This window comes from Macrotis lagotis, chromosome 1, assembly GCF_037893015.1.
Source record: "Macrotis lagotis isolate mMagLag1 chromosome 1, bilby.v1.9.chrom.fasta, whole genome shotgun sequence".
In the NCBI taxonomy this organism is placed as follows: Eukaryota; Metazoa; Chordata; class Mammalia; order Peramelemorphia; family Peramelidae; genus Macrotis; species Macrotis lagotis.
Genome location: NC_133658.1, coordinates 188,009,238 through 188,033,921, shown reverse-complemented (window position 1 = coordinate 188,033,921; position 24,684 = coordinate 188,009,238). Strand labels below are relative to the sequence as shown.

The following is a 24,684-nucleotide window of genomic DNA, read 5'->3' as shown; positions in this document are numbered from 1 at the left end:
GAGCCATAAAAAATGATTAAAGCTTTGGGAACTACCTCTTATCTGGTAAAAACCTCAAAGTTTGAAGGCAGGGGACAATAGTTCAGAGATCTCAGTCCTTCACAACTCATGCTGATTTCTTTTTTTTTTTTTTGATAGAACTCATGCTACTTTCTATTTCTGCTCAGTAAAATATGGAGTCTCCCAAGCTGGTCTTTTTAACAGAGCTTCAACAAGGGTTAACCTTTCTTAGGATGTTTTCTTTGTTCCTCAGAGTGAAATTAAACATAAAGGTCAAGAAAAAAGACCTTGGCTACTTTTTAAGTTCTCATTTTATTTTTTTCAATTGCTAAGCAAATTGCTACATCAAAACATCAGCCTAGAGAAGCTGCAACCAGTAAACCCCTTAATCATGACAAGTTGTCATGGCAACAGTTACAAGAGCAGACTTCCTGTACAAGAGCAGAATGTGATCAACTCAGTCTCCAAAAAGTAAAGAATTGCGTACGTTTCTAAGGCTTTTATAATTCATTTTCTAACAACATATTGTGATACTAAGCATGCCTTGAGAAGAAATTTTTACTTTTCTTCTCTTTTATCAAGTATTTATATGCCTCATTCTGTTCTTTTCATGTAACAATGAAGCACAGCTATTTGCTGATTTCTTCATACTAACCTATAAAGTAAATTGAATCGACCCTGGGAAGGGAGAAGAAAGAAAAATGTTTTGATAAACTCCTAAAGTAGTCCCAATAACTAAATATTTCCAGTCATTTCCTCTTCTTTCTATTCCCTATTCACCCTCAAATCCCAACCAAATCCCTTTTCTTTTATTTCATAAAGAAATTCCTTTTTTTCTGTAGGAAACAAAGTGAATCATATTTGTTTTCAAGAGTAACACAAATCTCCCAAGTAACACAGCAGCTATTTTTAGAGGATCTTGGGAGGGGGAGGATCTTGGAGTCTGCCTTAGCTCAGATGCAACTTGTTATATATTCCCAGAGATTTCCTCAAAGTGTTTACCATTTGAGGGCTTGAGCAGCAGTGCACGAACAACGAACATGTTCTGTGTCTTTAGGTTCATCTACTTTTTTTCCTTTCTTTATGTTGAAGATTAGAATTTGTGGTTAGAATATTTCTACCCAATGCCAATTGAGTACAAATATGCCTATGCTATTTTAACAACTTCACTATATGAGGTTTGCTTAAGTGTTTTGAAAACTGAAATATTTGCATGTATGTATCTATAGGTTGTCTGAAGGCATTCACTTGTGTTTTTTCTTTATTGCAGTTCTCACAGTGGTGATTTTTGTAGTTATGTACATGTTTTAAATATACTACAGGGATGTTTGCGTGTTTGTGTGTGTGTGTGTGTGTGTGTGTGTGTTTTCATTATTTGTGGTTTAGGTTTGGGAGAGTAGTTATTTTGTGTGCAATGGAAACTGCAATTTACACCACCAGAGACAATTCTGAAGACCAGACGGAGGAAGGATTGAGAAATCTCAACTTCAGACTCTATGTTTAGATAAGGATTCTGAGTGGGAAGATCAAATGGACTGCTTTGTCTTAGTGAGTTATGAATGTCAGTGAGATCATGGGTGTCTATAACAAAATTAGTAAAAAAAATTAAAATGAAAATACTTCCCTGGAGAAGTTGGGAACATATATATATATATATATATATATATATATATTATATATATGGAACACACACACACACACACACATATGTACTGTGAGATGTGATTTTAGTACTGTAACAGGGTTTTGGAATTCACTGTTCTCACATAGATACCCCTTGCCCTACCAATTGATTTATTGCAATTTTCATTCTTTTCAGTCAGAAAATTCAGAAAACTGTACCATCTCTCATTTATTCAATCAATTAGCACTAATCTCTACCCTATTTTAAATATTATATATATAGAGAGAAATAGGGCAGCTGGGTGGTATAAACAATAGAAGACTCAGCATGAAGACAGGAAGACATCTTCCTGAGTTTATCTGGTCTCAGACACTAGTTGTGTGACCCTGGTAAGTCACTTAAACCCTGTTTGTCTAAGTTCCTCATCTGTAAAATGAGCTGGAAAAGGAAATTGCAAACTACTCTAATATCTTTGCCAAGAAAATCTCATGTAGAGTATATTTTATAAGTCACAGAGTTGTACACGACTGAACAATTGAACACAATAGGACCAGCATGGAACTTTGTTTTTCATGACTGCACATGTATAACCTATATCAGATTTCTTGCCTTCTCAATGGAGCAGAGAGGGAACTCACAAATTTTAAAAAACAAATGCTAGGGGCGGCTAGGTTGCATAGAGGATAAAGCACCGGCCTTGGAGTCAGGAGTACCTGGGTTCAAATCTGGTCTCAGACACTTAATAATTACCTAGCTGTGTGGCCTTGGGTAGGCCACTTAACCCCATTTGCCTTGCAAAAACCTAAAAAAATGCTAAGAATTGTTTTTACATATAATTAGGGAAAAAATAAAATATTAAATAAAAGAAAATTTCCCCAGTTTTCTGAATTGGGTTTGTGTGTGTGTGTTTGTATGTGTGTGCAAAACCTTTTCAATTTAATATAATCAAAATTATCCATCATATATCCTATAATGTTCTGTCTCCTGTTTAGTCATAAATCCTTCTCAGAGGGAGCCTGCCAAATATCTAACAGGTAAAATTCCCCAAGCTCCCCTAATTTGCTTAAGGTATCATCCTTTATGTATCAATCATATACTCACTTTGACCTTTACTCTACACATAGTGTGAGATGTTGTCTATATCTAGTTTCTGCCAAACTGTTTTCTAGTTTTCCTAGCAGTTTTTTGTCAAACAGTGAGTTCTTATTTTAAAAGCTGAGATCTTTGCATTTATCAAGAACTATATTACTAGTTATTACCAGCTGTGTGTTATATACCAAATCAATTCCATTAATCTATTAGTCTACTTCTTATGCAGTACTAGGTTGTTTTGAAGACTATAGCTTTATAATACAGTTTGAGATCTGTTATGACCAGGTTGCCTTTATTCACATTTCTCCCCCCAATTCCCTTGATATTCATGATGTTTTGTTCTTTCATTTTTCTTCCATTTTATAAGTGTTTTTTCCTAGCTCTATAAAATAATATTTGGAAGTTTGGTATGGCAATGAAAAAATAAATTAATTTAGATAAACTTGTCATTTTTAATATATTGGCTCAGTCTATTCATGAGAAACTGATATTTTTTCAACTGTTCAGATCTAAATTTATTAATATGAAAACTGTTTTGTAGTTTCGTTCATATAATTCCTGGATTTGTCTTGGCAGGTAGACTCCCAAGTGTTTTATATCGTCTTATTTTAATGGTGGAATTTCTCTACCTCTTCCATTTGGATTTTGTTGGTAGTATTTAGAGATGCTGGTAATTTATGTGATTTTATTTTATATTCTACAACTTTGCTGATATTGTTAATTGTTTCAATTGGTTTTTTTTATTAGATTTTAGTAGATTCTCTATGATTCTCCAATGTATTATCATATCATCTACAAAGAATGATAGTTTTGTTTTGACATTGCCTTTTCAAACTCCTTCAACTTCTTTTTCTTCTCTTATTGCTACTGCTAACATTTCTAGGGCAGTAGTAGTTATAATGGGAATTCATGCTTCACCTCTGATTTTACTGGGAAGGCTTCCAGATTATCCCCTTTACAGATAATACTTCATTATGATTTTAGATAAATACTATCTTTTTAAGGAAAGCTCCATATATGCCTATGTTTTCTAGTGTTTTCCAATAAGGATGTTGTATTTTGTCAAAAACTTTTTCTGCATAGATAACTATATGACTTCTGTTGATTTATTATCAGTTATGCTGATAGTCTCAGACACTTAATAATTACCTAGCTGTGTGGCCTTGGGCAAGCCACTTAGCCTATTTGCCATGCAAAAACCTAGGGAAAAAAATTTACTTGTGACTCCAACTCAGCCTGGTGATTTTATCTTAGAGAGCTCATTGATAGCTTCTTCAATTTCCTTTTCTAAGTTAGGGTTATTTAAGTATCCTCCTCTGTTAATTTGAGAGATTTATATTTTTTTTGTAATTATTTATCCATTTCACTTAAATTGTGCAATTTATTGGCATATAATTGGGCACAATAGCTTTTAATAATTGCTTTAATTCCTCTTCATTGATGATGAATTGTAGGTCCACTGATTCTTAAACTTGTGATACATTAATGAATGTGTTGGTCACTTTAAGGCTGACAAAGTCAGGGTAGAGAAATAAGAAGATATCTTATCAGAAAAGTGATATAAAAAATAAAATCATCAATAAAACCAAAAAACAAAGTGGCAAACCCCCCCATAAATATGAGATATGAACTAAATCTCTGATTTCATTAGTATAAGTCATAGAAAGAGGGTGAAGAAACTCCCTCTACCAATGCAATTCCACATATTCTTATTAATTTATGAACTTATAGAACTTTCTAGGAAACCAAGAAATTAAATGATCTGTCCCTGGTCACAGCACCAGTATGCATCAAGGGAAGGACTTGAACCCAAGTCTAACTAGCTCTAATACAGACTCTGTATCCATTAAAACACATTACTCCTATTACAAATATATAAAAATGAATAGGAAGCAGAGCATTGATTTGTTTTCCCATCAGTTGGAACCTGAGGTTTTGGAGGCTTTTAAGTATTGACATTGCCTAAGGAAAACAATGCATCATTACCAACTCTACACTCTGGGTCAAGGAGCACTCAACCTTTCTGAGGGAGCCTGCCAAGTATCCATTTGCTCATATCTTTTGAAAAATTGATGGGTGGGTACCTGCCTACAAATCACCTTTTTCCCATTACTGTTAAGTAAACTCTGATTTGAGATAGACTGAATGTGTGAGTCATCAGTCAGGGAAAGCTAGAAGAGAGTCCTTATCCCTTTTTCAACAAGAGAAAGAAACTGATGGCTAGGAATCCCTTCAATGCATATGAATTCACCACTGTAAAAAAAAATAAACAAAAACAAAAATCTGACATTCTCAAAGTAAAACTTAAAAGAAACTTTATAAGAATAATATAAGAAATTAGATTTCAAGTAGGTACAAAGGATTCCTAATATGCTTCCTTTATGACATAAATGCCTCTAATACATGAAAAATATTTGCTTTGATGTGCACTCAACTTTCCTGGGAGACATTTGGTAAAGCCAGGTGAAATTAGAGGAAGTTAAGAAAGCATTTAAAATTGCCACAGCATCTCCTAACTAGTCCTGAGGACAAGGTAGAAAACCTTCCCTCCCTCCCAAGGAGAATCATATTGAAGCCAATCAACATCTGTGACTCAGTGGAAGGATAATAAAGACTGACCTTATCAAGTGGCCACATAAAGGGAAATTCATTGAATGGGCAAAAGTGCTTTGTGTTATACATTTTAGTTTTCATCAAAGAGGGCAGTGGAGTTGGGGTGGCTTGCATGTCACACAGCTGGGTGATTGTTGGGTGTACAGGGCCGGATGTGGGCTCGGGTGAGGAACCTGAAGCAGAGTTAAGTGACTTGTTTTAAGTGATTGACAGGGGGGTTAAGTGAGTCTGTATGCTAAAGGTTATAGAGCTAGTAAGTGTTTGAGGCCAGATTTTAATTCAGATCACTCAGACCCTAGAGCCAGCATTCTATGCACCACTCCATCTATTTGCCCCCAATTCTTGATTAGGAACAAGAAAATAAGAATTGAGTTCTTCCTTCATTGTCTCATCCATTCTGAGCTATAGTCCTTCTTAGATTATTCTTTTTGCTCCAATATAGAATAAATTGATTAAACAAAAAAGATAAAACCAGTCTATTTTTCATCTTTCACATTTGCTCCCTGATCCAGCTGCTTCTTAGCTTTAATTTTTCTTACACTATTCTTTCAGGACCATGTCCTATTCCATTTATTTTTTTCTCATCTATGCTTGATTGCATCTTTTCTACCTCTAACAAACTGATATTCCTTCTTATTTTAAATTTTTATTTATTTAAGGTAATAGGGTTAAGTGACTTGCCCACATAGCTAGGCAATTATTAAGTGACTGAGTTTGGATTTGAACTCAGGTTCTCCCAACTCCAGTGCCAGTACTCTATCCACTGCACTCCCTAGCTGCCCATTAACTGATATTCCTAAAAGATGGATATTACCAGCTCATTCCCTACTCAAAAATATATAGTGATTCCCTATTGCCCATATAATAAATGACAAACTCCTACCCCAAGAATTGAAAACTACTTATAGTCAGCCTCTTATCTGCTTTTCAAATGTAATTCCTATTACTCTCTTTTATGCCTTCAGAAAGTCTGAATAATTCTTTAGTGTTCCTCTGTATGAAATGAGAGTATAGAAAAATAATATAATATGTATGCTATATTCCAATAAGGCTTATTATACTGATTGTTTTAATTTTAGTATACTCCATTACTTTTACCTAGTAACTTATCTTATTGGATATTATAAACTATTCCCATCATAAAGTCTAAATTCGAAACACTTCCCTTCCTTCTACAATTCAATTGTGATAGTCCATTTTCTCTCTTCATGGTTTTGCAATGTCCTTCATGCGGAAATGCATACTTCCTCATTTCTGCCTCTTAGAATCCCCAGTTTCCTTCAAAACCTCACTCATGCACCATTACCTAAGACTCTCCCATCCCCACCCCCCAACAGTCAATGCCTCCTCCTTATCCAAATGATCTTTTACTTTGCTTATACTTGTATATCTATTCTGTTACAACAGAAGCTCCTTAAAATCAGAAACTTAGTGCATTATCCTCTTTTCTTTCTATGCCCATCATATAGTATAATGACTTGCATCATAGAAGGTCTTCATAAATATTTGTTAATTGATTTTGTCCCATTCCTAATAATTTCTTCTGTTTGTTGAGTGAAAAAAATTACCTCCCCCCCCCACAACTAAGATAACTTTGCTGTTCTATTTCCTTTTTTTAAAAGTTCTTTTTTATGTTTAAATATGTTATCCAGGTACAATTTTGGGGGAGGTCTATAAAACAAGATGTCAGTATAATTCCTTTTTCCAAGCATTTCCCAACTATTTTCCCAAATACACTTGTTAAATAGTGAATCCTTTCTCAAGTTTTTATTTTCTTTAAGTTTATCAAATAACAAATCTTTACAAATATCTGAAGTAATATTTGATACATCAGTTATATTTTACTGCTCCATTTTTTTGTCAAGCAGTAGCATTGATTAGAACACCACCTTCAGCATGTTAAAAGTATACTTCCTGATATACTTGTTCACTAATTAGTCCATAAAATTTTTGTTATGATTTTATAGTTTTATAAGGAAACTCATGATATATATTCATAGACATTTTATTAAGTATATACAATAATTAAGAGTATTTTCATTTTTATGCTTATCTCTCTCTGTACTTGTTGCATGAAGTCATTATTCATAGAATCATAGATTTAGAATTTGAAGGGATTTTAGACGTGATCTAATCCAACTGCCTCCTTTTTACAAATAAGGAAACTATAGCTAGGAGAATTCACATGACTTTCTCAGGATCACATATGAAGTAAATATTAGAGCCAGAATTTGAACTCAAATCCTTTCCCTCAAGATCCTGCGCTCTTTTCATTCCCTGATGGTTGCTGTTTCATAGTTGTTCTTACAGAGGTCCTAAGTGTCCCTAGACTGGTTGATTCACAGATATTTGTCTTTTTGTTGTTCTATTAATTATTATTAATTTATTAATACATTTAATATAGTAATTGATACATTAATTTAAAACATTGATGTGCCAGAATCTTTGCTAATTGTTGAGTTTATAAATACAAAAATGAAACAGTCTCTGCTTTCAGAGAACTTACACTCTAAGCAACACATAAATGAGCATTAAGTGTCCTAGTAGAAGGAAAGGCTAAACCTAAGGGTTTAGCAGTAGATCAGAAATGGCAAAGCACAAGAGAGAGATCAGGAGGACAGATGATAAGACCTGGTGTTCATCTTGCAGTAATGTCTTCCATCTCACTGGATGGATCTCCATCTCATTTTCTCCTCATCCAGTTGACAAGGGTTCCAAGTGGCCCACAGTGATGAAAAAAAGGCAAGAAATTAAAGATGCAGTTTTCAAGTATAATATTTCTGTGAAATATTCCAGATTTATCAGGAAGGCCACAACTAAATGGTCCTCTGAGATGCATGATTATCATAGTTACTAAGAAGTAGTAACAATGTCTAAGATTTTAATTCCAAGTAGTCAGGTAAAAATACTGAATTACTTATGATCTTGAACTGTTAAACTGTAGCCAGAGCCCTCAGTGCTTTCCCTGCCCATACCATTTGGTTGCTATCATTCATGGTGCCATAAGCAGGCCTGGTGATCACAAGGAAACTTGAGTTTGCACACATAATCCTTTCCATTGTATGAGGTTAAAAAAATCTCCTTAACCAAAGAATTAAGTCCCTGTTTCTTTCTTTTTTGGTTTTTGCAAGGCAATGGGGTTAAGTGACTTGCCCAAGGTCACACAACTAGACAATTATTAAGCATCTGAGATCACGTTTGAATTCAGGTACTTCTGGTTCCAGGGCCTTGGCTCTATCCACTGCACCATGTAACCACCCAGTGTTTATTCCTTTTCAGCTTCACCTTCAAATGTTGAGGAACTGCACTGATGAGAGATGGCAAGGGAAATGGTAAAAGCCTTATCTCACAGGGTCTCATATAATCATTAGTACATATCTGTCCCATGCTAACTTAGATCTGGGATGGGGTCCCCTCTCTTTTCTTGCATTTCCTTTCAATTAGGTAACTGAGTAATGACTTTGAGATAGATGAGTCCAAAGACTGATGACCTTGTGAATTTTGGATAGTCATGAGGAAGGCCTGGGAATCCAATCAAGGAGTCCAATCAAGAGGTGACCAAAGCATTTCATGAAGTGGTGGGTTATAATAGCAACAACAGTAGCACTAACAGCAAAGAAAAGTACTGGTATCAGAAGGAGATCAGGAGAAGAAGAGCACATTTGGATCAGAATTGCTGTTTAATGGGTTTATGTTCACTAGAGGTGGAATGGCTAATTAAAAAATTATTAAATTGCATTCTATCTTTTTTTTTTGCATTGTGTCTTGATGAGGTTAATTACCATCCTTTAGCAAAAAAAAATTACCTGGCTATAAATCAGATTTGTGAAACCTGTTTAAATCATTTTGTTAATGAATAAAGAATGTAATTCTTTAATGCTTTTTATATGTATGAATAAAATTACCTGTCCTATACCACATTCAAATGATGCATTGGGTACTTTTATGACTCTCTTCCCCATCTTCCACCCACTGCTTTTCTAGGAAAAATACAGAATTAGAGCCAAAATTGGATCTGGCCCAGAGGAGCTGGGTGAAGGTGCTGATACAATAAATGTGAAAATTAGAGTCCAATCCCCAGAGAATCGGCCAGGTTCTCCTAGTAATAAATCCTTAAACAGCACTTAATAAATGCTGTTTGTCAAAAGAAAAAGGTGGGAAGGAAGAAAGAAAGATTAAATATTTTCTGCTCTTAGTTCAGCATATGCATATCATTTTGCCTACAGGTGTGTTCTATGTTTAGCACAGGAGCTAGAAGCAACCACCTTTAGGAATCATAGGGGCTCAGGATACAAGAGCAGGGAGCAATAGATACCTACCTGAACCTCTGAGACTTAGTAGTGGTTGCTTCTAGCTTCTGGGTGAAAATAGAACATATTTGTTGACAAAATGACTTGCATGTCCTGAAATGTAAGAATAAAGAACTTTAGCCTTTCATCTTTTTTTTTCCTTCCTTTATTCAATTTTCCCCTTCCTTCTTTCCTCCCTTACTCCTTTCCTTCTTTCCTTCCTTCCCTCCTTCCTTCTCTTTTATCTTTCCCTTTTTTATTTCTTTTCCTTCTCTCCTTTTCCCCTTCTTTCCATACTTTCTTTCTTACTTCCTCCTTTCCCTTCTTTTTCTCTTTTCTTCCATTCCCTTCTTTTTTCTCTCTCTCCCTTATTTTATTTCTTTCCTCTCTTTTTTCATTTCCCTTCTTTTATTTCCCTTCATTTCTCTTCTTTTCTTTCTTTCCATTCTTCCTTTCTTTCCTTCTCTCCTATCTTTCTTCATTTCCCTTCTTTTCTTTCTCTCCTTTCTTTTCTTCCTCTCCCTTCTTTTTTCCATTGTCTTTCTCTCCCTTCTTTCCTTTCTCTTATTTCTTTTCCCTCTTTCCCTTCTTTCTTTCTCTTCCCTTTCTCTACCAGTTATCTCCCAAGTATTCAATCTCATACTTAGTACTGTCAGAAATAGAAACATGTAAACTTGTCTCTTCTCTTACCAACCTAGCTAGGGAGCTAGAAACCATGAAACCATAGCTACCAAAGCAAGACAGGACATAAGTCCATAACTGAAAGATTTGCTTCAGAGTCTAAGTGTTATAGAAGCAAGAAGTGTATTCAGAGTTGAGGAAGATAACAGTTGGAGTAATCAGGAAAGATTTCCTATAGGGAGTCATACTCATTTGATTCAGGTCCAATAAAAGTTGATTTCTGCCCATTCTTAGAACTCAGTAGTCTTTTTTACTTCAGGAAAGAGAAGGGAAGGAAAAACAAAACAAAACTGAAAAAGTCTAGAAACAATGACTAAGAAATAACTAAGTTAAGTTCATAGAATTGTATGGATATGGCGGTATCCTTGATTAGAATATAATGCTGATTTCTGGGTATTTGTGTCTGATAAATTTATGGCTGATAAAAAACTGAATCAAAGTTTCATTCTTTTCAATATATAGAATTTAAATTTAGTATTTCTCAGGTAGATCTATATAGATCAAAATCCTAATAATTAATATTGCAACATATATGTATATATATGCAAATATAAATACAAAATATACACAAATCCACATACATAAATACATTTCCCCCCCAAAAATCTCTAGATTAATCTTATAATAGTTTGATGAAAGGAATTCTATGTCTTCTGTCAATGGTTCTTTCTCTTTGAACAATACTCAGTATAATAAAATAATAATCAGGTGGAATAATCCATATAGCTCTTTGGAAGTTGTTATAGGATGTGACTGAGTTACAAGTAAATGGAGAAAACTAGACTTAGAAGGGACATGGCAGCAGTCTTCTGAAGTTTGAAGAGTTATTATGTACTTGAGCCATTAGATGAGCCCTGCTAGACACCGGAGAGCAAATGAGGAACAATGGAGAGAAGTTATAGGGAGTAAGATTTCAAACTAATTTAAGGTGGGTGGTGGGGACTGGGGAGATCATTTCATTTGGTGCTGTTCAAAAGTGGAATAGAAGATGGAGACATGAGGGTAGATAAGGGATAAGAAGTGAGTTTTCTGATCAATGGAGATCTTCAGGTAGAGAATTAATGAATGTTGATTCTATATGTTGGAGATGAAATTCATAATTAGAATAGAAGTTTAACTAAATAATCCCTAAGGTCCTTTTCAATTGTAATTCATTTATTCATCCTACAATCATTTAGAGGGTTCCTACTACATGGCAGGGTTTAGGAATAAAAAGGAACAAAAAAGTTTCTACCTTTAATACTGGGGAGGAACCAACATAAACAGAGATAACCAAGTTTATATTACAACTACGTGTGTGTGTGTGTGTGTGTGTGTGTGTAAATTTACTGAATCCCCATTCATTAATGGTCACTAGGAACAACATCCTGGAGGGAAAATTCACATTGTTTTGTGGAATTCTTAACATAACCCACATTTGCTTTGCAGAGGACTTGGAATTACTGATAAAGCACAAATATCCTATGCTTGGGAAGAGCCATCTCTCCTGATATGTTCTCCTGGGTAAACTCCCTAGAAGGTGTATCTGATACCCAGCCCTATTCTAAATTGATGGCCACTCCCTTCCTTGATAGAGAAGTAGTTTTTCAGATCCCTCCCTTCCGAAATTATATTTTTAAAAACTCTTTTCAAATCTGTTTGCTCTCTAGCTGGCTCTACCCCCATGCACACCTGCATAATTAGTGAACTTAGAAAAATGTTAGTAAACATCTATGGCCAAATCCTAGAGGTAAACATTTGACCCTTATTTGGACAAACTCTGAAGGTTAACACATTTTTAATTTAATTATTATTTTTAAGGTTAAATTTAAAGAAGTCACATATATATGTTATTTTTAAGATCAAATTCAAAGAAGTCCTATATTTTATATATATATATATATATATATATGTGTGTGTGTGTGTGTGTGTGTGTGTGTATATATATATAAAGAAAGATACATACATACCTGTTTCCCCTAGCTCCCTCTCCTTGTTTATATTAATATCTATTTAAGTGCCCGAAATGAGATAATTTTTCCCCAATCTTCTTTTCCCCCCCTTCCCTCAGTATATTCCTCTTCCCTCCTTTTTTCCATTCTTTTTTTTAATCATCAAGATATAACAAAACCACACCTAGTCTTGGATTAACTTTATAAAATAGTCAATAAATATTTATTAAGCATCTACCATATCCTTGAGAACAATTTTTCAAATATCAAAAATGGTAGGGGAAGATACCATGGGGCCTGATGAAGTCAGAAAAGTCCCCAGTATATTGCAACCAGGTAAGAAATGGAGAGAAGTTCTTTCTGAGCTGAGTCCTCTTCAAAACTGAAGGGTTTAGAGTTCAAGGACCCAACCTCCAATCACAGGGGCAGGGAACAGTGATGAGGTAGAGTACCAAGCCTGATGGGATTTTAAAGGATGATGAAGTTATACCAACAATGAACTTCTTGGGGCAGGATGGAGATGTCAGAAAAATTCAATACAATGAAGCAACAGCACAACACAGTACAAAATCATTAGCTCTGAGTAAGGACTAATTATTGTGCTAAATACTGGTGATACAAATAAGAAAAAGAAAGAAAATTTCTTCCCTCAAGGATATTGTAAGACAACATGCAAAGAGAAGTTAAAAAAGAATGGGGTTAATGGTACTCCATATGGGGCCATGATGATGACAGAGTCAAAACCAAAGGAAATGAAGAACTATCTGGGCTTCTGAGTCCAGAGGGCTCAGAATGGGAGGAATATTTTACACTGTACAACAAGCAGAGGTGCAGAGGAAACTGGGACACACACACACACACACACACACACACACACAATCAGCTAGATGATTCAGTGGATAGAGTGATGAATCTGAAGTCAGGAAGACCTATATTCAAATTAATCTTAAGACATTTACTAGCTATGTTGTAACATGGGCAAGTCACTTAACCTCTGCCTGCCTCAGTTTTCTCAAATGTAAAACGGAGATCATGATCGGATAATAGTACATGCCTTGCAGGATTATTGTTAGGATCAAATGTATGGCTCCTTGGGCATGTCCATCTCATGGTTATTACTCAAGTACCTCCTGATTCTAGATGCTATTACTATGAGGTTTATTTATTTTATTTTTTATTTTTTAGGTTTTTGCAAGGCAAATGGGGTTAAGTGGCTTGCCCAAGGCCACACAGTTAGGTAATTATTAAGTGTCTGAGATCAGATTTGAACCCAGGTACTCCTGACTCTAGGGCCAGTGCTTTATCTACTGCGCCACCTAGCTGCCCCCTGCTATGAAGTTTAGATGGCTCTGTTACTGACTACAATCATTATTGAAAATTCTGATGAGACTACAACAACTTTTCAACTCCCAAAGCTTCCTGGAATTTGAGGAGGAGGAAAAGAAATTCTCTTCTTTTCTCAAGTGATTCCTTCTATAGAACTTGGTTAAGATTCCTCCATTAGTGAACTGGACTGCAACTGGACTTCATTACTCCAAACTGACATGCTATTTTATTTTATTTTTTTAGGGTTTTTTTTTTGCAAGGCAAATGGGGTTAAGTGACTTGCCCAAGGCCACACAGCTAGGTAATTATTAAGTGTCTGAGGCCGGATTTGAACTCAGGTACTCCTGACTCCAGGGCCGGTGCTCTATCCACTGTGCCACCTAGCCATACCATGCTATTTTATTTATAAGCTCAGTGATATTTCTGATCCTTTTAGCCAGTTACAGAACATCTCTTGTGCAGCAGCATCTACTTTTTCTATAAAGATTCAAAATTTCATGGTCCTTTCAAATTGTTTAATGGGATCCACATATTCTGAAGAAATTACATTAAAATTCATTAGCAATTTATAATTTTGATGATGGATTTCATTAAGCTATTCATTGTGCCTTCTAAGGTTATTTCGAATGTACATACAAATTCAATAAGAAATTATTAGATAATGGGGGAGGGCCCTAGCAGTTGGGGGCTAGGATGGGTTCAAGTCAGATTTCATATAGGAGTTCTAGAGGAGATAGCACTTGAACTGAGCTTTTAAGAAAACTAAGGATTTCATTTCAGACTTGTGAAACAGTTTTGACAAAGGCACAGAGATGAAGTTTAGACTATTTCTTATTCCTGAAGAATAACAAATAGTCCAGTTTGAGTAGGATATAAAATTATGAAGGAGGGTAGCTAGTATAAGCTTGGGAAGGTAAGCCATAGTCAGATTTGAAAGCCTTTAAGTGCCAAACATTGACGTTTATATCTTATTCTAGAAGTGGGAGCCAGTGGAGTTTCCTGAGTAGAGGATTAATATGAACTTAAGTAAATCACTTTGGCAGTTGACTTGAAGGGAGGAAAGTCATGTTATTTTAATAGTTTTGGAAAGAGTATTGGGCAATTAGGTGGCTAGGTGGATGTAACAGTGGACTTGGAATCAGTAAAATTCATATTCATGAGTTCAAATCCAGACTCAGACTCTAGTTAGGTGACCCTGAGCATGGCATGTAACCTTGTTTACCTCAGTTCCTCTTCTGTAAAATGAACTGGAGAAATAAATGGCAAGCCACTCTAATATCTTTACCAGGAAAATCCCAAATGCAGTCCCAGAGAGAGTCAGACATGACTGAAAAATGACTTATCAACAACAAATTAGAAAAAGGTGATAAGGGTTTTAACTAATTTAGAACCTTACAATACAGAAAAGGATAAAGATGGGAGATAAATTGTGGAAAATAGAATTGATAATTGGCAATTAATTGGTTATGGAGGATAACATAGAGGGAAGAGTTGAATATGACTCCTACGTTGCCAACCTAGGTGATAGTACCAATTTATAAAGATAGGTAGAAACTGGCCAAGAGTAATAAAGAAATTAGAGGGAGGAATTTATAGGGAGATAATGAGTTTATGTTGGACTTGTTGTCTTCACAAAGCCTACAAGACATTCATTTTGAGATATCAGATAATGAGGAGTTGTTGATTCAAAACAAGACAAAGTGAGAGATCAGGACTCTAAGTCTGATTCTGATTCTGTGCCTCCAGATTATAGGATCATAGATTAAGAGCTGCAAGTCAAATTCCCTCATTTTATAGTTAAGGAAATAAAAACTCAGAATGGTTCTCACACATTCATAGAAGTTATAAGTAGTAGGTAGGATTTGAACTCAGATCCCCAACTCCAAATCTAGTGGGGGGGGGTTTCAGTAAAAATTAATACATCTTTATTGGCATTGCTTTTTTCTTTTAACAAAATTGTTCCTTCTTCTTTAAATGTGTCTTAGATATCTAGGCAACCCACAAAGTTTAGATAGGAAGGAATGTCTCAAAAACAATGGAATTTCTATGTTAAGATAGTTTCCTGGTGTTTGTAGCAAAACAACTAATGGGACCTATGAGAATTTCATGCAAAGGCAAAGTTCCAAATCAACAATCCTGGCACAGGGCACTAATTAAGGTAATGACAAAACTGTAACTTTGCCCACACTAATACCAGTTGTTCAAATCATGGAAGCATTGGGGAAATACAAGAGATAAAAAGTCAGAAGCTCAAACTAGATGGAAAGATCAAAGAGGTAAATGCAGATTTTAGTCTGGACTCCTTTGCCTTTCCTTCTCTCCCCACTGATATGAAAAAGGCCTTCTTTGTATCATTCTTAAGTGTTTCCTTTACACTCTATCTTAATCCATTTTTTAAAATTAGGGTGTAATTTCCAAATGGTAATAAAATAGTGGTGCCTAAGTTGGTGACCTGATGCAGTTACCCTAAAACCTAGGACTGGAAACTCAGTATAGTAGTGAACTAGTGCTTTTAAAAAAATCAATTTCTTAAAAGAATCTGAGATCCATATGAAAGAGCTTTGAATGCTAAACAGTAGAAAATCTATTTAAAATAGTATTTCCATAAAAAAATGTATATTACCAAGACAGGATAATTTATAGTTGATTTTGTTTTTACCATGACTTAGAATGGTTGGATTGCATATTGATATGAGTAAGATTTTTTTTTAGTCATAAGGAATTTTGAAGGAGTAACAATAATGGCAGGTAGGATGGTAGTATAACCATTCTGATTCCCTGTTGCATGTTAGCATAAGATTTGTGATAGTAAATAGTTCAGGTGGTATTGACCCAAGGAGCCTTTAATAATATCCCTTCTTTTTGAGGGAGCCTTCAAAGACAAACAGTTACATAAATCATATTTTGTATCACAGAGTCAGGAGGAAACCCAGGAAATAAGGGGACCCAGGATTTTGTCTTCTTGTTTGATCATGCAGTTTGCTATCAGAAAAATCACTGAACTTATCTAACACTTCCCAGTTTCTATGTGGCCACGTGTTTTGAATTTTTACTTCCTGTTTTCTGAAATTACATTTTGTAGGTAGGAGTGGGATATTTTAATCAGATATTGACACTCTTTATCCTATATGTCTAGAAAAATGTGACTAGGATGGTGCAGTTAGGAAAACCACACTCTAACTTCATTTATTTATTCGGTCATCTTTCACTTGATTGTTTATTTTATCCATATATCTTGCATTAAGGGAATTGCAACTGTAAAGTAACTGGAATATTATATTCTGAAATACATGTCTTTTTTTATATTTTATAATGCTCTTATGTATCTAATTAAACTGCTTGCTCAGTTCTGATCCTGAAAACTGAGTGAATGTTAGTCTATCTACAAAAATAGAGCTAGTCAGTAGAATGAGGGTAATGAGACTATGAATGATGAGCAATTTCAGACAGTTTTTCAAAGAGAATACTAAAGATCTAACAGTAAGAGGTAATGTTCTGGATGTTTGTAAGTCACTGTCTTCTTTATGCTTCTAATCTCTTTCACATACTGTTGTGAGAAATTAAAAAATTGTCATGAAAAGTATGGATGCCTTTCCTATAGAAAGAGGAATAAGGCTTTATGATTCATAAACCCAAGCCACCATTCCTGTTTCTCAGGTTTTATAATCCATGGATCTTCCATATGTATCAGAATACCTGCTGACATTGTTTTAATGAAGGAAGACTTGTTGATTTATTTTAAAAAGTAAATATGACTTGTTATAGTCTTATTTTTCTTCAGTTTCTGGTCACTTTTGAAGAATCCTGTTGATATGAAAATCACTTTGATAACTGAATATGTGGTTGGTTGTAGTTTTTTTCAATAGAGACCTTGTTCTAATAGAGATGAAATTTGTACACTTTTTTCTAAATCTTTTTGGGCTCACATTGTTATTATGACTATTAAACGTAAGTTACCACACCAAAAAAGAACACCTGTTTGTAATTGTGAAACAGAAAATCATTACTTTCAAATTTATTTTTCACCTTCTTGTGAGAACATATTATGCTATACAAGATACAAGTTGTCCTTTTGGTTGAAGAACTGGTCATGGTTGTGAGCCAGAACAACACTGGAAGAACAGGCCAGACAGCTGTCAAACTATTACAAAACTGCTTAGAAGTATTAGCCCTGTCTCCATGTGTTTACTTGAGAGAAGTTGTGAAATTATTTCCACCTTGGGAACAGACAGCAGGGGAAAAGAATTGCCCTAACTTTCATATCACATTGTTAAAGCAGTAGGTATTCTAAAAATATGGAATAACTTTAAGAACAGGTTAAGTTCTCTATTCTTTTCATCTCCTAGCTGAATATAGTTTATGTCTAAAAGTTACTCCTATTTTGTTTCATGGATGAAAAGCTCAGCATACTGAGATAGTCACACAGGTATCTGCTTTGATGTCATGTGGCTATTGGCTACCAAAGGAGTAAAAAACGAGTAAGACAGAGTTCCCAAATTTGAGCCCAGGTGGGTGAAAATATTTCCCATGTGCAAAAGATTTAAAACAATCCATATCCCTCCTCAAAGATGTAAAGCTGTGACTTCTGTTTTTGGTGGTGGTAGTGGTGGTGGTGGTGGCAGCAGCAGTGGTATGGTTTTGTGGTGTGGGAGGGGTTAATATTCAGAAGCACCTCCACCAAGTCTTTTTCTTCATCCTGTCATGAAGGTGACAGTGGACTCTTGACATTTTGCTTTGGTAGATTTTACCATGCTGAAAACACTACAAATACGATTTTGGCAACAGATTAAATATCCATTTCCTGAAAACAAGCCTAAGTAAACATCATTAGAGGACTGGTCAACTGATAAGGAATTATTTAACTATAGTAATCAATGAAACAGCAAAAAAATACAGAATAACCCTAAGTCCTATGCAGACCCACAAATGCAGTCATGAGGGTAAAGCAGAGGATAATGGGGGAAGAGGGACTAAACACTGTTCATTTTTAGATTATCTATATACATTAACTTAGTGCTGGTATTCTAAATGTGAGATCTTTGTTATCTTCATTTGTTCATCTATTACCATTGCATAATTATTCTGGTTTTGATTTTCTCTCTTGGCTTCACTTCTTACAATCATACATTTTGTTCTAATCTTTCCTGCTGGATTGAAAACTTTGTAAGGACAGGAATCATAACTTATGTTTGCTTATGCAACCTTGGGCAAATCTCTTGGTGCCCTTGGCAATAATCTCAGAATAGAAATTGCAGAACTGGTGCCAGGCTACTCATTGGAAGGAGTTTACTTGCCAGGACTTCCCTAAATGAATAAACTGACTCTCTCTCTCTCTCTCTCTCTCTCTCTCTCCCCCCTCTACCCCATCTCCCCCCCCCATTTCTCTCACTCTCCCACATACACTTACCACTTGCCACAGAAACACATCTTTTTATCTATCTATCTATTTATCTATCTATCTATCATCTATTTCCTCTCTAGTTGTCTTTCTGTTTCTACTATCTCACCAACTAAATAGACGATTTAAGGGCAGGAAATAATAACTTTTATGTTTTAATGTTTATTATACAGTGATTAGTTCATAGTGATTGCTTGTTGGCAGAATGATAATTTGTTCCTTGGATAGAAAATTATAATGAAGCCTGTTATCAAAATCTGCTTTCAACATCAGTCCTGACTGACTCTTTGTGATCCCTTTTGAGACTTTTCTTGGCAAAAATACTGGAGTGGTTTGCCATTTCCTTCTGTAGCTTATTTTATAGATGAGGAACCAAGGTAAACAGCACCAAGTAATTTGCTCAGAGTCACACAGGCTCAATTTGAACTCAGAAAGTTCTTCTAGACTCAAACACACACACACACACACACACAGAGTCTATGTGTACTCCTGAGAAGACTGGCAGAAAGGACTCATATATCAAAAATTTTCATTGCTATATTTTTGGGGGGTAATAAAGAACTGAGAAATAAGTGCTTGTAGGGGCGGCTAGGTGGCACAATGGATAGAGCAGCGGAGTCAGGAGGACCTGAGTTCAAATTTGACCTCAGACACTTAATAATTGCCTAGCTGTGTTGCCTTGGGCAAGACCCTTAACTCCATTTGCCTTGCAACAGCCAAAATAAAAACCCTAAAAAGAAAAAGAAATAAGTGCTTGTTTGGAAAATGACAAAACATATAGGAGCACAGGAATATAATGCAAAATTGTATGCAATAAGAAATTATAATATAAAAAATCAATTAAACAAACAATAAGCATTTATTAAGTGGCTAGTATGTAGCAGATACTGCACTCTTCCTGAGACCTTAGGGTAACATAGACAAAAAAATGTGATACTCCTTGCTCTAAAGGAGTTTACATTCTATCAGCAGAGGAAATATATATATAAATACAGGATATATCCAAAACAAATACAATGTATTTGAGAAAGAGAGCATCAACTGCAGGGCTCCCAGGAAAACTCCATATAGGAGGTGATCCTTGAGTACAGTAGTGAAGTAAACAAGGGAATTCTTAAAGACCATGGGAGCAGAAGGAGGCATAAGAGATAGCCGCTGCAAAGTCTTATCAAGTCACATAATCTTTGGTCTGTAGATTAGGAAACAGACTCACAAAGATGAAGTACTAATGCCCAATTTCTCACAGTGAGTTTGCAGCTGACTAGGGTTCAGAATCCAGATTTCCTGGTCAAGTGCTTTCTAATTGTTGATAATTAATCAATCCACAAACATTTATTAAGCATTTATTTTGTGTCAGGCTCTGTGCTATAAACAAGGTTAAAAAAGAAAGAAAAGACAATCCTTGCCCTCAGGGAGTTAACTATCTAATGAGGAGAAAACATTTAAATATATGTGAAGAAAGTTATATACAGGATAAATAGGAAATAATTGAAAGAAGGAAAATATTGTAATAAAGATGGGTTGGGGAAGGTTTCCTGTAGAAAGTAATATTTTAATTAGTGCTTAAAAGAAATCTGGAGGTCAGTAGCCAGAAAGAAGGAGGGTAAGTATTGAAGGCATGGAAAACAGCTAGAGAAAATTCCCAGAGCAAGATAAGAAAGGGAAAGTTTAAATAAAGCCCAGGAGAACATTTTTATGCAGAGAGAGAGCTCACAAAATATCACTCTAGCAAATTCTCTTCACACAAAATTATACATTATTAGTAAAATATTGATAATATTATTAATAATGATAACAATTAAAAAGAACTTTGCTAAACATGACTTTATCTCATTTAATCCTCACAATAACCATAAAGCTTATGTCATTAGTCCCACTTTTTTTTTTAACAGAGAAAACTGAGGCTGAGGCAGGTTAAGTGATTTGTTTGATGAAATGGCTGATTTAGATTAAGCTACTTACTGTTTAGGGCCATTAAGTGACTGAGATAGGGTTAAAACTCAGGTCTTCATGATCAAAAGGTCATGACTCTATCTCTTACATTACTAAGCTATCATACATTACATAGTAAAGTTGAGAAACTATTGATAAGGTCAATCACTTGTTTTAACTGTAATCCTTATATACAGGTTCTGGGGGTATTTATCACAACTTCTACACTCACTGGCAACTAAGGTCCCAAAACAAGACTAGCCTATGTCTCTTTCCATCACCCCACCCCCCCACCCTCCATTTCTAGCCTCAAGAGGCAGTGGAGTTCTTCAAAATCTATCAGTTCAACTTCACATTCCACTTCCCATTATTAATTTCCAGATGCCTTTATCTTCCTTAATTTATCAATACCCACCACAGTAATTAGGGGAACCCTGCATCATTCAATCAATTAGTTTTTCAAAGGTTATTTATTGAGACTATATAACAAGGAAAGAAATAGATTCTATTGCTTTGAATCAGGGCACATATTACTCTCTTCCGCTTTGGTTCCTAAGAAGAGTGAACTTCTCCAGAGGAAGAAAAACAAAACAATACAACAACAATAAAAAAAACCTTCAGAATCTGAGACAATTCATAAAAAATTATTCCTTACATATCTCTTACCCTTAATCCTAATTCCTCATACTGAAAATAACTAATCTGTAAACATGTTTATCAAGAATATGTATGTACAATGTTAACCTGACTGTTAGCTACTGATGGGAGGAGGGTGGAAAAGGAGGGTAGAAGGAAATTTTGTAACTTAAAAATATACAAGTGCATAGGGATGGGAAAAAACAAAGAGTGAGCTCCAATTGGAAGGGTTTGCTACAAAGCATTTACCCCTATTCTTTTTTGAATGGACATTAGCCAATGGGGTAAAAAAAAATTGCTCCAGAAAGCAACATCTAAATTGAAGAGTCTGTTTAAAGTGTTGGATTGGGTCTGATATTCCTTGGACCATTCTGGCTACAAATTCTAGCATAGATTCCTGTCCCTGAATCTTTTGAGATCCTATTAGTCCTATTGACATTCATTTATTTAAGAGTAGAAAAGAACAAATACAAAGAAGAAACTAGGAGTACCATGCTTCACAAATCTGCCCAAGTGAAGAGACAATCAGTTAATAAATATTTATTAAGCACTTACTATATGTCAGTTACTGTTATAAGTACTGGAAATATAAAGAGACAAATGACAGTCTTTGCTCCTTGGGAGTCACAATCTAATGGGGGAGACAATAAGCAAACAAGTAAGAACTAATATACTATATTCAGAATAATTACAAATCAATTGAGAGAGGAGGCACTAATATTAAGGATTGGGAAAGTCTCTAGACAATAGGATTTTAGTTAGGAAGCCAAGGAAGGCAGTAGTCAGTAAGGAGGAAGAAATTCTCAGTATAGGGATAAATAGAGAGAATGCCAAAACCAAGAGATGGAGCATTTCATTCTTGAAACAATAAAGAGACCAGTGGCCCTGAACTCTCTCTCTCTCTCTCTCTCTCTCTCTCTCTCTCTCTCTCTCTCTCTCTCTCTGTGTGTGTGTGTGGTGTGAGTATGTGTATGTATACATATGTACATGAAGAAGTATAAAGTATGAGAAAGCCTGGAAAGGTAGTGAGGGGGCTTGGTTATGAAGAGAGTTGAATTCTAAATAGATTTTGCATTTTACCACAAAAATATTAGGGAGTTTCTTAAGTGGCAGGGGGGATATGACATGGTTCAACCTACACTTTAAGAAAATCACTTTTGTGACTAAATGAAGGCTAGACTGGATTGGAGAGAGACTTGAGGCAGGCAGAACTACCAATAGACTATTTCAATAGCCCACTCCAGATGTAATATGGTGATAGCCTATACCAGGGCAGTGGCAGTATCATAGAAGAAAAGAGCACAGTCAAGAGATGCTGCAAAAGTGAAAGTGACTGCTTTGGCAACAGATTGAATGTGGGGAAGTAAGAGATAGGAGTCATGGATGACACCTAGATTGCAATTTTGAAGGACGTTGAGGATGATGCTATGGTCTACAGTAAGAGGGAAGGTGGGGAATGTTTAGAGGAAAGAAAATGAGTTCCATTTTGAATGTGAGCCTAAGCTCACAACCATGAGGTATCTGGAAGGAAATTGGAAATGTGAGATTTCAGGTCAGCAGAGAAGTAGAAACAGAATAAGGTTAACATTGTACATACATATTTTTGATAAACATGTTTACAGATTAGTCATTTTCAGTATGAAGAATTAGAATTAAGGGAAAGAGATACATAAGAGATAATTTTTTATGAAGTGTTCCTCAGGTTCTGAAGGGGGATTTTTTGTTGTTGTTGTATTGTTTTGTTTTGTTTTTCTTCCTCTGGAGAAGCCCACTCTTCTTAGGAAATGAGGACATGCAATTACCAAGTGAAGCAATATTGAGAGTAAAGAGAAGAGTGCTCAAGATAGAACAATGGGGAACACTTATGATTAGAGGAATATGACCTGAATGAATATCTAGCAAAGAAGAAATGGGAAAGAGTAGAAGGAAAACCAGAAGAGAGTGGTGTCCCTAAAACTTAGAGAGTGAGAAGAGTGAAAAGAGTGATCAACAGTGTCAAAGGTTGCAGAGACAGCCTTATCTGAAGGCTTACAAAAGAGTTTTCTTTACTTCTGCCTCACTCAGTGAGGGCAACCAGGAGTTAAAAGAGAGACTTTGGTCAATAACTACCTTTTCAACACACACTCAATTCTATGTCAGTAGTCAACAAAAAATCCATTTCTTCACCAACTGCTTAATATACTAGAAATAGTTATAACTGCTTATAACTTCATTATACTTGCTCAGAAGCAGGTTCACCAAACCTCACTCATATTCTCCTAGAACTGAGTCGTTATTGGCTAGTGCCCCCTCTCTCAGTAGGAGTCACTTGAGACAAATTAGGTTCCAGTGATCTATATCTGCATCCCCCCCCAAAAAAGCACGTAAAAGGGAAAAGCCCTTAGGCAGATCCTTCGTAATATATCTTTTTACAATATGTCATTATTATGCTTTTCTAAGGATTGAGTTTTTAATCATAGCAATGTTTAAATAACTTTGCAATCTACTTAACAGTTTCTTTGGGGGCAGCTAGGTGGAGCAGCAGATAGAGCGCTGGCCCTGGAGTCAGGAGTACCTAAATTCAAATCCAACCTCAGATACTTAATAATTACCTAGCTGTGTGGCCTTGGGCAAGACACTTAACCCCACTGCCTTGCAAAAACCTAAAGAAAACAAAACAAAACAAGATTCTTTGAAAATTACTTTTGAGATTTATACTTATTTGGAGAAAATTATTGTGATTCTGCTTCAAGGTATATATAATTTTCTGATACTCTAAAATGTCTCTAAGGCATTTATTGTATTTACTCAGAATGTGAAATAATTTTTCTTTAAATTAACTTATTATTATATATAGCAAACCAACTAATATCTAAATCATTAGAATTTTGAAATAGTTCAAAAAACTAAAAAAACTCAATGCAGTCATGGTAATGATTGATTGTTCAAAAACCACCCTAAACATCTAAAATCTACAAGGCTTAATATCTCTTCACCAGAATTGTTGCTTTAAGTACACAGAAAGCTGCTGTTTAGAAACTGCTAGTAAATATCCATTACTATTTCTATTAAGAAAAAAAATCTTCTCATACCATATATAGTCCTTAGGAACTATTATTCACTGAAAATTTTAAGACTTCTCTTTTGCAAACTGAAAACTATCTTTGTCTTGCAATGAACTGT

General features: G+C 35.2%; 1 protein-coding gene across 1 annotated transcript in view; it reads left to right on the top strand.

Annotated features, from left to right (window-relative positions):
- The first annotated feature begins 412 nt into the window (after nt 1-412).
- SHLD1 (shieldin complex subunit 1) overlaps nt 413-24,684 on the top strand; it is a 259,466-nt gene continuing 235,194 nt past the window's right edge. The window contains exon 1 of the mRNA XM_074209505.1: nt 413-483. The gene's annotated coding sequence lies outside the window, so the exon portion shown is untranslated. The remainder of the gene's footprint in view (nt 484-24,684) is intronic.